The sequence below is a fragment of the Procambarus clarkii genome, chromosome 40, assembly GCF_040958095.1.
Source record: "Procambarus clarkii isolate CNS0578487 chromosome 40, FALCON_Pclarkii_2.0, whole genome shotgun sequence".
NCBI classification, from domain to species: Eukaryota; Metazoa; Arthropoda; class Malacostraca; order Decapoda; family Cambaridae; genus Procambarus; species Procambarus clarkii.
In genome coordinates, this window is record NC_091189.1 from 25,325,959 (window position 1) to 25,344,941 (window position 18,983).

Sequence of the window (18,983 nt, forward strand, 5' to 3'; positions counted from 1 at the left end):
TACCCCCCCCCCCACACCGTCGTGTACTGTTGCCCAGATATTAAGAGACGGGGCCCAGGGAGCCAGGGGCCGGGAGGGCGGGGGGGGGGGGACAAGGTCACACTACATACAATCAATACACTGACACAACTCTCTACGCTACGCCTGCATGCCCCCCCACCCTGCTGGTGTGCACCAGGTGTGTGTGTGTGTGGGGCAGTCATACACCAGGTGTGTGTGTGTGTGGCAGTAATACACCAGGTGTGTGTGTGTGTGGCAGTAATACACCAGGTGTGTGTGTGTGTGGCAGTAATACACCAGGTGTGTGTGTGTGTGGCAGTAATACACCAGGTGTGTGTGTGTGTGGCAGTAATACACCAGGTGTGTGTGTGTGTGGCAGTAATACACCAGGTGTGTGTGTGGCAGTTATACACCAGGTGTGTGTGTGTGTGTGTGTGTGTGTGTGTGTGTGTGTGTGTGTGTGTGTGTGTGTGTGTGTGTGTGTGTGTGTGTGTGGCAGTAATACACCAGGTGTGTGTGTCTGTGGCAGTAATACACCAGGTGTGGGTGTGTGTGTGTGTGTGTGTGGCAGTAATACACCAGGTGTGTGTGTGTGTCTGTGGCAGTAATACACCAGGTGTGTGTGTGTGTGTGTGTGTGTGTGTGTGTGTGTGTGTGTGTGTGTGTGTGTGTGTGTGTGTGTGTGTGTGTGTGGCAGTAATACACCAGGTGTGGGTGTGTGTGTGTGTGTGTGTGGCAGTAATACACCAGGTGTGGGCGTGTGTGTGTGTGTGTGTGGCAGTAATACACCAGGTGTGTGTGTGTGTGTGTGGCAGTAATACACCAGGTGTGGGTGTGTGTGTGTGTGTGTGTGTGTGTGTGTGTGTGTGTGTGTGTGTGTGTGTGTGTGTGTGTGTGTGTGTGTGTGTGGCAGTAATACACCAGGTGTGTGTGTGACAGTAATACACCAGGTGTGTGTGTGTGTGTGTATGTGGCAGTAATACACCAGGTGTGTGTGTGACAGTAATACACCAGGTGTGGGTGTGTGTGTGTGTGTGTGTGTGGCAGTATTACACCAGGTGTGTGTGTGTGTGTGTGTGTGTGTGTGTGTGTGTGTGTGTGTGTGTGTGTGTGTGTGTGTGTGTGTGTGTGTGTGTATGGCAGTAATACAACAGGTGTGTGTGTGGCAGTAATACACCAGGTGTGTGTGTATGGCAGTAATACAACAGGTGTGTGTGTGGCAGTAATACACCAGGTGTGTGTGTGTGTGTGTGTGTGGCAGTAATACACCAGGTGTGTGTGTGTGTGGCAGTAATACAACAGGTGTGTGTGTGGCAGTAATACACCAGGTGTGTGTGTATGGCAGTAATACAACAGGTGTGTGTGTGTGTGTGTGGCAGTAATACACCAGGTGTGTGTGTGTGGCAATAATTCACCAGGTGTGTGTGTATGGCAGTAATACAACAGGTGTGTGTGTGTGTGTGTGTGTGTGTGTGTGTGTGTGTGTGTGTGTGTGTGTGTGTGTGTGTGTATTCACCTAGTTGTGTTTGCGGGGGTTGAGCTCTGCTCTTTCGGCCCGCCTCTCAACTGTCAATCAATCAACTGTTACTAACTACTAACTACTTTTTTTTCCACACACATACACACAGGAAGCAGCCCGTAGCAGCTCTTTAACTCCCAGGTACTTATTTACTGCTAGGTAATAGGGGCATCAGAGTGAAAGAAACTCTGCCCATTTGTTTCTGCCTAGTCCGGAAATCGAACCCGGGCAACAGGATTACGAGTCCAGAGCGCTGGTAACTGAGCTATCAGACCCCATAAGCACACAGGCCCTGAGTGTGTATGTGTACTCACCAATTTCTGCTTGCAGGGGTTGAGCTCTGGCTCTTTGGTCCCGCCTCTCAACTGTCAAGCAACAGGTGTACAGGTTCCTGAGCCTATTGGGCTCTATCATATCTACACTTGAAACTGTGTATGGAGTCAGCCTCCACCACATCACTTCCTAATGCATTCCGTTTGTCAACCACTCTGACACTAAAAAAGTTCTTTCTAATATCTCTGTGGCTCCTTTGGGCACTCAGTTTCCACCTGTGTCCCCTATTGCGTGTGCCCCTTGTGTTAAACAGCCTGTCTTTATCAACCCTGTCAATTCCCTTGAGGATCTTGAATGTGGTGATCATGTCCCCCCTAACTCTTCTGTCTTCCAACGAAGTGAGGTTTAATTCCCGTAGTCTCTCCTCGTAGCTCATACCTCTCAGCTCGGGTACTAGTCTGGTGGCAAACCTTTGAACCTTTTCCATTTTAGTCTTATGCTTGACTAGATATGGACTCCATGCTGGTGCCGCATACTCCAGGATTGGTCTGACATATGTGGTATATAATGTTCTGAAAGATTCCTTACACAAGTTTCTAAAGGCCGTTCTTATGTTAGCCAACCTGGCATATGCTGCTGCTGTTATCCTCTTGATATGAGCATCAGGGGACAGGTCTGGCGTGATATCAACCCCCAGGTCTTTCTCTCTCTCGGACTCTTGAAGTATTTCATCTCCCAAGTGATACCTTGTATCTGGTCTCCTGCTTCCTACCCCTATCTTCATTACATTACATTTGCTTGGATTAAACTCTAACAGCCATTTGTTCGACCATTCCTGCATGCAGCTTGTCCAGGTCTTCTTGAAGCCTCAAGCTGTCCTCCTCTGTCTTAATCCTTCTCATAATTTTGGCGTCGTCAGCAAACATTGAGAGGAATGAGTCTATTCCCTCTGGGAGATCATTTACGTATATCAGAAACAGGATAGGTCCAAGTACAGAGCCCTCTGGGACTCCACTGGTGACTTCACGCCAGTCTGAGGTCTCACCCCTCACTGTAACTCTCTGCTTCCTATTGTTTAGGTACTCCCTTATCCACTGGAGCGCCCTACCAGTTACTCCTGCCTGTTTCTCTAGCTTATGCATCAACCTTTTATGGGGTACTGTGCCAAAGGCTTTCCGACAGTCCAAAAAAATGCAGTCCGCCCACCCTTCTCTTTCTTGTTTAATCTTTGTCACCTGATCGTAGAATTCTATCAATCCTGTAAGGCAAGATTTACCCTCCCTGAACCCATGTTGATGGGTTGTCACTAAGTCTCTTCTCTCCAGATGTGTTACTAGGTTTTTTCTCACAATCTTCTCCATCACCTTGCATGGTATACAAGTTAAGGACACTGACCTGTAGTTCAGTGCCTCTTGTCTGTCACCCTTTTTGTATATTGGTACTACATTAGCAGTCTTCCATATTTCTGGTAGGTCCCCCGTTTCCAGTGACCTACTATACACTATGGAGAGTGGTAGGCAAAGTGCTCCTGCACACTCTTTCAATACCCATGGCGAGATTCCATCCGGCCCAACAGCTTTTCTCACATCCAGCTCCAGTAGGTGCTTCTTGACCTCATCTCTTGTAATTTCGAACCTATCCAAGGTCACCTGGTTTGCTGCCACCTCTTCTAGCGCCGCGACATCTCCCTGTTCTATTGTAAAGACCTCCTGGAACCTTTTGTTGAGTTCTTCACACACCTCTTTGTCATTCTCTGTGTACCTGTCCTCGCCCACCCTAAGTTTCATCACCTGTTCCTTCACTGTTGTCTTCCTCCTGATGTGACTGTGTAGTAGCTTTGGTTCGGTCTTGGCTTTATTAGCTATATCATTTTCATGCCTTTTCTCAGCTGCTCTTCTCACACTGACATACTCGTTCCTGGTTCTCTGGTATCTCTCTCTACTTTCTGGTGTTCTGTTATTACGGAAGTTCCTCCATGCCCTTTTGTTCAGCTCCTTTGCTTTCATACAATCCCTATTAAACCACAGATTCTTCCTGTGCTTCTCTGTTTTTTCCTGTCGGGCTGGGACAAACCTGCTTACAGCCTCCTGACATTTTTGAGTGACATAGTCCATCATGTCTTGTACAGACTTGGTTCCGAGTTCTGTGTCCCAATGTATATTCCATAGGAATTTATTCATTTCCTCATAGTTTCCCTTTCGGTACGCCAGCCCTTTGGTTCCCAGTTCTTTTTTGGGGGTGATAATTCCCAGCTCAACCAGGTACTCAAAGCTCAATACACTGTGATCACTCATTCCCAAGGGGGCTTCCAACTTAACTTCCCTTATATCCGACTCATTTAGGGAAAATATCAGATCAAGCAAGGCTGGTTCATCCCCTTCTCTCATTCTTGTCGGTCCCTTGACGTGTTGACTTAGAAAGTTTCTTGTTGCCACATCCAGCAGCTTAGCTCTCCATGTGTCTGGGCCTCCATGTGGGTCTCTGTTCCCCCAATCTATCTTCCCATGGTTGAAGTCTCCCATGATTAGAAGTCTGGATCCGTTCCTGTGTGTGTGTGTGTGTGTGTGTGTGTGTGTGTGTGTGTGTGTGTGTGTGTGTGTGTGTGTGTGTGTGTGTGTGTGAGTGTGTGTGACATAGTGACATGTGACGTGTAACAAGGTAGTTAGTGACCCGTGACCAGGCTGTTAAGGTGTAGCGTTGTTAGTGTGTTGTGGCGTGAGGCAGGTGTGGCGTGAGGCAGGTGTGGCGTGAGGCAGGTGTGGCGTGAGGCAGGTGTGGCGTGAGGCAGGTGTGGCGTGAGGCAGGTGTGGGGCCTCACTGCTTGCTGAGTCACTGGTGAGTCACTACCTTGTGGGTCACTGGTGGTGGTGAGTCCCTAGTATGCTCCATGGATTCTTAAAGTAATCAAATCACCCATGATTGAGCTATTTATTTTCCCCAGTCCCATTTTCTTTCCCATTCCTACCCCATCCTTTTCCCCCAACCCTTACCCTCTTCCCTACCTATTCCACTCTCACCCACCTTCCCCTCACTTCCATCTACCCCATCTCTCCCCTCCCTCCCCCGTGTGAGAGCCGCCCCGGGCACCCAGCTGGTGTCTGGTGACATCCCCAGGTGGTAATTAGGGGTCGAGGCAGCTGGCGCAACAGTGTGACAAGGAGGGGGCGCCAGGGGAGGCTACGAGGCTAGGTACTTACCTATCACTCACTACGGAGTACTGAGCTCCTGCTCCTGGGGCCCCCGTCGTAAAGTTGTGGGTGGAGGTGGCTTCTACAGCTTCTTAGTGCATTGCACGTGTTGACCGCTTGTACGTGGTACAAGTGGATTTTCTTATGTTTCATAGACACTTTTACGTTCCCAGCTTCCACTTGTGTCCTCTTGCTCTTCTGTCTCACAACTTAAAGAGGCTGTCTTTGTCCACCTTGTCTATTTCCCATAGTGTTTTGTTTGTTGTTATCATATCTCTTCTGTCTGTCTGTCTGTCTGTCTGTCTGTCTGTCTGTCTGTCTGTCTGTCTGTCTGTCTGTCTGTCTGTCTGTCTGTCTGTCTGTCTCTCTCTCTCTCTCTCTCTCTCTCTCTCTCTCTCTCTCTCTCTCTCTCTCTCTCTCTCTCTCTCTCTCTCTCTCTCTCTCTCTCTCTCTCTCTCTCTCTCTCTCTCTCTCTCTCTCTCTCTCTCTCTCTCTCTCTCTCTCTCTCTCTACTGTGTGGGGTGTTCTACAGGGGGGTGTTCACCCACCCTGTATATATATATATATATATATATATATATATATATATATATATATATATATATATATATATATATATATATATAAAGATATACGTCTGTAAGATGCTTGATACAGGAATAATATGGACATGTGATTTCATTGAATTAATGTAATTGCGGATGTCTTCGTTGGTGTAGTGATTGGTGGGGCTGATTGGCGGAGGGAGGGGGGGGTGAAGTAGGCCGTGTTGTGAAGAGGAAGGGGTGAGAGGAGGAAGGGAGGGGGTGGAGGAAGGGTAAGAAGGGTAGACAGACAAAAGGAAAGGGGGGAGGTGAGTGTTTAACCTGCAAGGGATTGAACAACTCTTAATAGAGAGATCTAAAAGCTAAGATTATAAGGAAAATAGAGAGACATGGAGAGAGGTTATAGCAGTATTAGATACGTGTATATACCGTGTTTATCACTGTATATGTATATGTATTTGTCGTGCTTCACCAGCAACTCTGCCCATGTGTGGGGGGGATGTGGTGTATTAAACATCACACCTGGCTAACTCATAGTGTGATGTCACCACAGGTGCTGCTGGCGACTTTAACACACGTTCTGGCGACAACATGGACACTTAAGTCTGCCTGACGCGCCGTCATGGGTCCTCTCAGTGTTCACAATCCTGCGATCAATGATTAATTTAATATGAACTTTACCTTTCTGTGATGGTAGAGTAATGTTGATTATATTAATCATTTGTATATTGAGAATGGTGACATCTGTGAGTGAAGCTATCATTAATGGTGGCCATGACCCCCCGTAGAACACCCGCCCCCCCCCCCTTGTAGAACACAACTCCCCGTGTAGAACACAACTCCCCGTGTAGAACACAACTCCCCGTGTAGAACACAACTCCCCGTGTAGAACACAACTCCCCGTGTAGAACACAACTCCCCGTGTAGAACACAACTCCCCGTGTAGAACACAACTCCCCGTGTAGAACACAACTCCCCGTGTAGAACACAACTCCCCGTGTAGAACACAACTCCCCGTGTAGAACACAACTCCCCGTGTAGAACACAACTCCCCGTGTAGAACACAACTCCCCGTGTAGAACACAACTCCCCGTGTAGAACACAACTCCCCGTGTAGAACACAACTCCCCGTGTAGAACACAACTCCCCGTGTAGAACACAACTCCCCGTGTAGAACACAACTCCCCGTGTAGAACACAACTCCCCGTGTAGAACACAACTCCCCGTGTAGAACACAACCCCCCCTGTAGAACACAACCCCCCCTGTAGAACACAACCCCCCGTAGAACACAACCCCCCGTAGAACACAACCCCCCGTAGAACACAACTCCCCGTAGAACACAACTCCCCGTAGAACACAACCCCCCCCCCCGTAGAACACAACCCCCCGTAGAACACAACCCCCCGTAGAACACAACCCCCCGTAGAACACAACCCCCCGTAGAACACAACCCCCCGTAGAACACAACCCCCCGTAGAACACAACCCCCCGTAGAACACAACTCCGTAGCAATTATCGCAGCACTCAGCATCACCACAACACTCAACATCACCACAACACTCAACATCACAGCAACACTCAACATCACCGCAACACTCAACATCACCACAACACTCAACATCACCACAACACTCAACATCACCACAACACTCAACATCACCGCAACACTCAACATCACCACAACACTCAACATCACCACAACACTCAACATCACCACAACACTCAACATCACCACAACACTCAACATCACCGCAACACTCAGCATCACCGCAACACTCAACATCACAGCAACACTCAACATCACCGCAACACTCAACATCACCGCAACACTAAACATCACCAAAACACTCAACATCACAGCAACACTCAACATCACCGCAACACTCAACATCACCACAACACTCAACATCACCGCAACACTAAACATCACCAAAACACTCAACATCACAGCAACACTCAACATCACCGCAACACTAAACATCACCAAAACACTCAACATCACAGCAACACTCAACATCACCACAACACTCAACATCACCATAACACTCAACATCACCACAACACTCAACATCACCACAACACTCAACATCACCACAACACTCAACATCACAGCAACACTCAACATCACCACAACACTCAACATCACCACAACACTCAACATCACCACAACACTCAACATCACCACAACACTCAACATCACCACAACACTCAACATCACCACAACACTCAACATCACCGCAACACTCAGCATCACCGCAACACTCAACATCACCGCAACACTCAACATCACCGCAACACTCAACATCACCGCAACACTAAACATCACCAAAACACTCAACATCACAGCAACACTCAACATCACCGCAACACTCAACATCACCACAACACTCAACATCACCGCAACACTAAACATCACCAAAACACTCAACATCACAGCAACACTCAACATCACCGCAACACTAAACATCACCAAAACACTCAACATCACAGCAACACTCAACATCACCACAACACTCAACATCACCATAACACTCAACATCACCACAACACTCAACATCACCACAACACTCAACATCACCGCAACACTCAACATCACCGCAACACTCAACATCACCGCAACACTCAACATCACCACAACACTCAACATCACCACAACACTCAACATCACCGCAACACTCAGCATCACCACAACACTCAGCATCACCACAACACTCAACATCACCGCAACACTCAACATCACCACAACACTCAGCATCACCACAACACTCAACATCACCACAACACTCAACATCACCACAACACTCAACATCACCACAACACTCAACATCACCGCAACACTCAACATCACCACAACACTCAACATCACCACAACACTCAACATCACCGCAACACTCAACATCACCACAACACTCAGCATCACCGCAACACTCAACATCACCACAACACTCAACATCACCGCAACACTGAACATCACCGCAACACTCAACATCACCACAACACTCAACATCACCGCAACACTCAACATCACCGCAACACTCAACATCACCACAACACTCAGCATCACCACAACACTCAACATCACCACAACACTCAACATCACCACAACACTCAACATCACCACAACACTCAACATCACCACAACACTCAACATCACAGCAACACTCAACATCACCGCAACACTCAACATCACCACAACACTCAACATCACCGCAACACTCAACATCACCGCAACACTCAACATCACCGCAACACTCAGCATCACCGCAACACTCAACATCACCACAACACTCAACATCACCACAACACTCAACATCACCGCAACACTCAACATCACCACAACACTCAGCATCACCGCAACACTCAACATCACCGCAACACTCAATATCACCACAACACTCAGCATCACCGCAACACTCAACATCACCGCAACACTCAACATCACCACAACACTCAGCATCACCGCAACACTCAACATCACCACAACACTCAGCATCACAGCAACACTCAACATCACCACAACACTCAACATCACCACAACACTCAACATCACCACAACACTCAACATCACCACAACACTCAACATCACCGCAACACTCAACATCACCACAACACTCAACATCACCGCAACACTCAGCATCACCACAACACTCAACATCACCACAACATCACCACAACACTCAACATCACCACAACACTCAACATCACCACAACACTCAACATCACCGCAACACTCAACATCACCACAACACTCAGCATCACCGCAACACTCAACATCACCACAACACTCAACATCACCGCAACACTCGGCATCACCGCAACACTCAACATCACCGCAACACTCAACATCACAGCAACACTCAACATCACCACAACACTCAACATCACCACAACACTCAACATCACCACAACACTCAACATCACCGCAACACTCAACATCACCACAACACTCAACATCACCACAACACTCAACATCACCGCAACACTCAACATCACCACAACACTCAGCATCACCGCAACACTCAACATCACCGCAACACTCAACATCACCACAAAACTCAACATCACCACAACACTCAACATCACCGCAACACTCAACATCACAGCAACACTCAACATCACCACAACACTCAACATCACCACAACACTCAACATCACCACAACACTCAACATCACCACAACACTCAACATCACCGCAACACTCAACATCACCACAACACTCAACATCACCACAACACTCAACATCACCGCAGCACTCAACATCACCGCAACACTCAACATCACCACAACACTCAACATCACCACAACACTCAACATCACAGCAACACTCAACATCACCACAACACTCAACATCACAGCAACACTCAACATCACAGCAACACTCAACATCACCGCAACACTCAACATCACCGCAACACTCAACTTCACAGCAACACTCAACATCACCGCAACACTCAACATCACCGCAACACTCAACATCACCGCAACACTCAACATCACAGCAACACTCAACATCACAGCAACACTCAACATCACCGCAACACTCAACATCACCGCAACACTCAACTTCACAGCAACACTCAACATCACCGCAACACTCAACATCACCGCAACACTCAACATCACCGCAACACTCAACATCACAGCAACACTCAACATCACCACAACACTCAACATCACCACAACACTCAAGATCACCGCAACACTCAACATCACCGCAACACTCAACATCACCACAACACTCAACATCACCGCAACACTCAACATCACCACAACACTCAACATCACCACAACACTCAGCATCACCGCAACACTCAACATCACCGCAACACTCAACATCACCGCAACACTCAACATCACCGCAACACTCAACATCACCGCAACACTCAACATCACCACAACACTAAACATCACCACAACACTCAACATCACAGCAACACTCAACATCACCGCAACACTCAACATCACCGCAACACTCAACATCACCACAACACTCAACATCACTGCAACACTCAACATCACCGCAACACTCAACATCACCGCAACACTCAACATCACAGCAACACTCAACATCACCACAACACTCAACATCACCACAACACTCAACATCACCGCAACACTCAGCATCACCACAACACTCAGCATCACCACAACACTCAACATCACTGCAACACTCAACATCACCACAACACTCAGCATCACCACAACACTCAACATCACCGCAACACTCAACATCACCACAACACTCAACATCACCACAACACTCAACATCACCGCAACACTCAACATCACCACAACACTCAACATCACCACAACACTCAACATCACCGCAACACTCAACATCACCGCAACACTCAACATCACCACAACACTCAACATCACCGCAACACTCAACATCACCGCAACACTCAACATCACCACAGCACTCAGCATCACCACAACACTCAACATCACCACAACACTCAACATCACCACAACACTCAACATCACCACAACACTCAACATCACCACAACACTCAACATCACCACAACACTCAACATCACAGCAACACTCAACATCACCGCAACACTCAACATCACCACAACACTCAACATCACCGCAACACTCAACATAACCGCAACACTCAACATCACCGCAACACTCAGCATCACCGCAACACTCAACATCACCACAACACTCAACATCACCGCAACACTCAACATCACCGCAACACTCAACATCACCACAACACTCAGCATCACCGCAACACTCAACATCACCGCAACACTCAACATCACCACAACACTCAGCATCACCGCAACACTCAACATCACCGCAACACTCAACATCACCACAACACTCAACATCACCACAACACTCAACATCACCGCAACACTCAACATCACCACAACACTCAACATCACCACAACACTCAACATCACCGCAACACTCAACATCACCACAACACTCAACATCACCGCAACACTCAGCATGACCACAACACTCAACATCACCACAACATCACCACAACACTCAACATCACCACAACACTCAACATCACCACAACACTCAACATCACCGCAACACTCAACATCACCACAACACTCAGCATCACAGCAACACTCAACATCACCACAACACTCAACATCACCGCAACACTCGGCATCACCACAACACTCAACATCACCGCAACACTCAACATCACAGCAACACTCAACATCACCACAACACTCAACATCACCACAACACTCAACATCACCACAACACTCAACATCACCGCAACACTCAACATCACCACAACACTCAACATCACCACAACACTCAACATCACCGCAACACTCAACATCACCACAACACTCAGCATCACCGCAACACTCAACATCACCGCAACACTCAACATCACCACAACACTCAACATCACCACAACACTCAACATCACAGCAACACTCAACATCACCACAACACTCAACATCACAGCAACACTCAACATCACAGCAACACTCAACATCACAGCAACACTCAACATCACAGCAACACTCAACATCACCGCAACACTCAACATCACCGCAACACTCAACTTCACAGCAACACTCAACATCACCGCAACACTCAACATCACCGCAACACTCAACATCACCATAACACTCAACATCACCACAACACTCAACATCACCACAACACTCAACATCACCACAACACTCAAGATCACCGCAACACTCAACATCACCGCAACACTCAACATCACCACAACACTCAACATCACCGCAACACTCAACATCACCACAACACTCAACATCACCACAACACTCAGCATCACCGCAACACTCAACATCACCGCAACACTCAACATCACCGCAACACTCAACATCACCGCAACACTCAACATCACCGCAACACTCAACATCACCACAACACTAAACATCACCACAACACTCAACATCACAGCAACACTCAACATCACCGCAACACTCAACATCACCGCAACACTCAACATCACCACAACACTCAACATCACTGCAACACTCAACATCACCGCAACACTCAACATCACCGCAACACTCAACATCACAGCAACACTCAACATCACCACAACACTCAACATCACCACAACACTCAACATCACCGCAACACTCAGCATCACCACAACACTCAGCATCACCACAACACTCAACATCACTGCAACACTCAACATCACCACAACACTCAGCATCACCACAACACTCAACATCACCGCAACACTCAACATCACCACAACACTCAACATCACCACAACACTCAACATCACCGCAACACTCAACATCACCACAACACTCAGCATCACCGCAACACTCAACATCACCACAACACTCAACATCACCACAACACTCAACATCACCGCAACACTCAACATCACCGCAACACTCAACATCACCGCAACACTCAACATCACCGCAACACTCAACATCACCGCAACACTCAACATCACCACAGCACTCAGCATCACCACAACACTCAACATCACCACAACACTCAACATCACCACAACACTCAACATCACCACAACACTCAACATCACCACAACACTCAACATCACCACAACACTCAACATCACAGCAACACTCAACATCACCGCAACACTCAACATCACCACAACACTCAACATCACCGCAACACTCAACATCACCGCAACACTCAACATCACCACAACACTCAGCATCACCGCAACACTCAACATCACCACAACACTCAACATCACCGCAACACTCAACATCACCGCAACACTCAACATCACCACAACACTCAACATCACCACAACACTCAGCATCACCGCAACACTCAACATCACCGCAACACTCAACATCACCACAACACTCAACATCACCACAACACTCAACATCACCGCAACACTCAACATCACCACAACACTCAACATCACCACAACACTCAACATCACCGCAACACTCAACATCACCACAACACTCAACATCACCGCAACACTCAGCATGACCACAACACTCAACATCACCACAACACTCAACATCACCACAACACTCAACATCACCACAACACTCAACATCACCGCAACACTCAACATCACCACAACACTCAGCATCACCGCAACACTCAACATCACCACAACACTCAACATCACCGCAACACTCGGCATCACCGCAACACTCAACATCACCGCAACACTCAACATCACAGCAACACTCAACATCACCACAACACTCAACATCACCACAACACTCAACATCACCACAACACTCAACATCACCGCAACACTCAACATCACCACAACACTCAACATCACCACAACACTCAACATCACCGCAACACTCAACATCACCACAACACTCAGCATCACCGCAACACTCAACATCACCGCAACACTCAACATCACCACAACACTCAACATCACCACAACACTCAACATCACCACAACACTCAACATCACAGCAACACTCAACATCACCACAACACTCAACATCACCACAACACTCAACATCACCACAACACTCAACATCACCACAACACTCAACATCACCACAACACTCAACATCACAGCAACACTCAACATCACCACAACACTCAACATCACCACAACACTCAACATCACCGCAACACTCAACATCACAGCAACACTCAACATCACCACAACACTCAACATCACCACAACACTCAACATCACCACAACACTCAACATCACAGCAACACTCAACATCACAGCAACACTCAACATCACCGCAACACTCAACATCACCGCAACACTCAACTTCACAGCAACACTCAACATCACCGCAACACTCAACATCACCGCAACACTCAACATCACCACAACACTCAACATCACCACAACACTCAACATCACCGCAACACTCAACATCACAGCAACACTCAACATCACCACAACACTCAACATCACCACAACACTCAACATCACCACAACACTCAACATCACAGCAACACTCAACATCACAGCAACACTCAACATCACCGCAACACTCAACATCACCGCAACACTCAACTTCACAGCAACACTCAACATCACCGCAACACTCAACATCACCGCAACACTCAACATCACCGCAACACTCAACATCACAGCAACACTCAACATCACCACAACACTCAACATCACCACAACACTCAACATCAGCACAACACTCAACATCACCGCAACACTCAACATCACCGCAACACTCAACATCACCGCAACACTCAACATCACCACAACACTCAACATCACCACAACACTCAACATCACAGCAACACTCAACATCACCGCAACACTCAACATCACCGCAACATTCAACATCACAGCAACACTCAACATCACCGCAACACTCAACATCACAGCAACACTCAACATCACAGCAACACTCAACATCACCACAACACTCAACATCAGCACAACACTCAACATCACCGCAACACTCAACATCACCGCAACACTCAACATCACCGCAACACTCAACATCACCACAACACTCAACATCACCACAACACTCAACATCACAGCAACACTCAACATCACAGCAACACTCAACATCACCGCAACACTCAACATCACCGCAACACTCAACATCACCGCAACACTCAACATCACCACAACACTCAACATCACCACAACACTCAACATCACCACAACACTCAACATCACAGCAACACTCAACATCACAGCAACACTCAACATCACCATAACACTCAACATCACCACAACACTCAACATCACCGCAACACTCAACATCACAGCAACACTCAACATCACAGCAACACTCAACATCACCACAACACTGAACATCACCACAACACTCAACATCACTGCAACACTCAGCATCACCGCAACACTCAACATCACCGCAACACTCAACATCACCGCAACACTCAACATCACCGCAACACTCAACATCACCACAACACTCAACATCACCACAACACTCAACATCACCGCAACACTCAACATCACCGCAACACTCAACATCACCACAATACTCAACATCACCACAACACTCAACATCACCACAACACTCAACATCACCGCAACACTCAACATCACAGCAACACTCAACATCTCCACAACACTCAACATCACAGCAACACTCAACATCTCCACAACACTCAACATCACCGCAACACTCAGCATCACCACAACACTCAACATCACAACAACACTCAACATCACCGCAACACTCAACATCTCCACAACACTCAACATCACCGCAACACTCAACATCACCGCAACACTCAACATCACCACAACACTCAGCATCACCACAACACTCAACATCACCGCAACACTCAACATCACCGCAACACTCAGCATCACCACAACACTCAACATCACCGTAACACTCAACATCACCGCAACACTCGGCATCACCACAACACTCAACATCACCGCAACACTCAACATCACCGCAACACTCAACATCACCGCAACACTCAACATCACAGCAACACTCAACATCACCACAACACTCAACATCACCACAACACTCAAGATCACCGCAACACTCAACATCACCGCAACACTCAACATCACCACAACACTCAACATCACCGCAACACTCAACATCACCACAACACTCAACATCACCACAACACTCAGCATCACCGCAACACTCAACATCACCGCAACACTCAACATCACCGCAACACTCAACATCACCGCAACACTCAACATCACCGCAACACTCAACATCACCACAACACTAAACATCACCACAACACTCAACATCACAGCAACACTCAACATCACCGCAACACTCAACATCACCGCAACACTCAACATCACCACAACACTCAACATCACTGCAACACTCAACATCACCGCAACACTCAACATCACCGCAACACTCAACATCACAGCAACACTCAACATCACCACAACACTCAACATCACCACAACACTCAACATCACCGCAACACTCAACATCACCACAACACTCAGCATCACCACAACACTCAACATCACCGCAACACTCAACATCACCACAACACTCAACATCACCGCAACACTCAACATCACCGCAACACTCAACATCACCACAACACTCAACATCACCGCAACACTCAACATCACCGCAACACTCAACATCACCACAGCACTCAGCATCACCACAACACTCAACATCACCACAACACTCAACATCACCACAACACTCAACATCACCACAACACTCAACATCACCACAACACTCAACATCACCACAACACTCAACATCACCACAACACTCAACATCACCACAACACTCAACATCACCACAACACTCAACATCACAGCAACACTCAACATCACCGCAACACTCAACATCACCACAACACTCAACATCACCGCAACACTCAACATCACCGCAACACTCAACATCACCGCAACACTCAGCATCACCGCAACACTCAACATCACCACAACACTCAACATCACCGCAACACTCAACATCACCGCAACACTCAACATCACCACAACACTCAGCATCACCGCAACACTCAACATCACCGCAACACTCAACATCACCACAACACTCAGCATCACCGCAACACTCAACATCACCGCAACACTCAACATCACCACAACACTCAACATCACCACAACACTCAACATCACCGCAACACTCAACATCACCACAACACTCAACATCACCACAACACTCAACATCACCGCAACACTCAACATCACCACAACACTCAACATCACCGCAACACTCAGCATGACCACAACACTCAACATCACCACAACATCACCACAACACTCAACATCACCACAACACTCAACATCACCACAACACTCAACATCACCGCAACACTCAACATCACCACAACACTCAGCATCACCGCAACACTCAACATCACCACAACACTCAACATCACCGCAACACTCGGCATCACCGCAACACTCAACATCACCGCAACACTCAACATCACAGCAACACTCAACATCACCACAACACTCAACATCACCACAACACTCAACATCACCACAACACTCAACATCACCGCAACACTCAACATCACCACAACACTCAACATCACCACAACACTCAACATCACCGCAACACTCAACATCACCACAACACTCAGCATCACCGCAACACTCAACATCACCGCAACACTCAACATCACCACAACACTCAACATCACCACAACACTCAACATCACAGCAACACTCAACATCACCACAACACTCAACATCACAGCAACACTCAACATCACAGCAACACTCAACATCACAGCAACACTCAACATCACAGCAACACTCAACATCACCGCAACACTCAACATCACCGCAACACTCAACTTCACAGCAACACTCAACATCACCGCAACACTCAACATCACCGCAACACTCAACATCACCATAACACTCAACATCACCACAACACTCAACATCACCACAACACTCAACATCACCACAACACTCAAGATCACCGCAACACTCAACATCACCGCAACACTCAACATCACCACAACACTCAACATCACCGCAACACTCAACATCACCACAACACTCAACATCACCACAACACTCAGCATCACCGCAACACTCAACATCACCGCAACACTCAACATCACCGCAACACTCAACATCACCGCAACACTCAACATCACCGCAACACTCAACATCACCACAACACTAAACATCACCACAACACTCAACATCACAGCAACACTCAACATCACCGCAACACTCAACATCACCGCAACACTCAACATCACCACAACACTCAACATCACTGCAACACTCAACATCACCGCAACACTCAACATCACCGCAACACTCAACATCACAGCAACACTCAACATCACCACAACACTCAACATCACCACAACACTCAACATCACCGCAACACTCAGCATCACCACAACACTCAGCATCACCACAACACTCAACATCACTGCAACACTCAACATCACCACAACACTCAGCATCACCACAACACTCAACATCACCGCAACACTCAACATCACCACAACACTCAACATCACCACAACACTCAACATCACCGCAACACTCAACATCACCACAACACTCAGCATCACCGCAACACTCAACATCACCACAACACTCAACATCACCACAACACTCAACATCACCGCAACACTCAACATCACCGCAACACTCAACATCACCGCAACACTCAACATCACCGCAACACTCAACATCACCGCAACACTCAACATCACCACAACACTCAACATCACCACAACACTCAACATCACCGCAACACTCAACATCACAGCAACACTCAACATCACCACAACACTCAACATCACCACAACACTCAACATCACCACAACACTCAACATCACAGCAACACTCAACATCACAGCAACACTCAACATCACCGCAACACTCAACATCACCGCAACACTCAACTTCACAGCAACACTCAACATCACCGCAACACTCAACATCACCGCAACACTCAACATCACCGCAACACTCAACATCACAGCAACACTCAACATCACCACAACACTCAACATCACCACAACACTC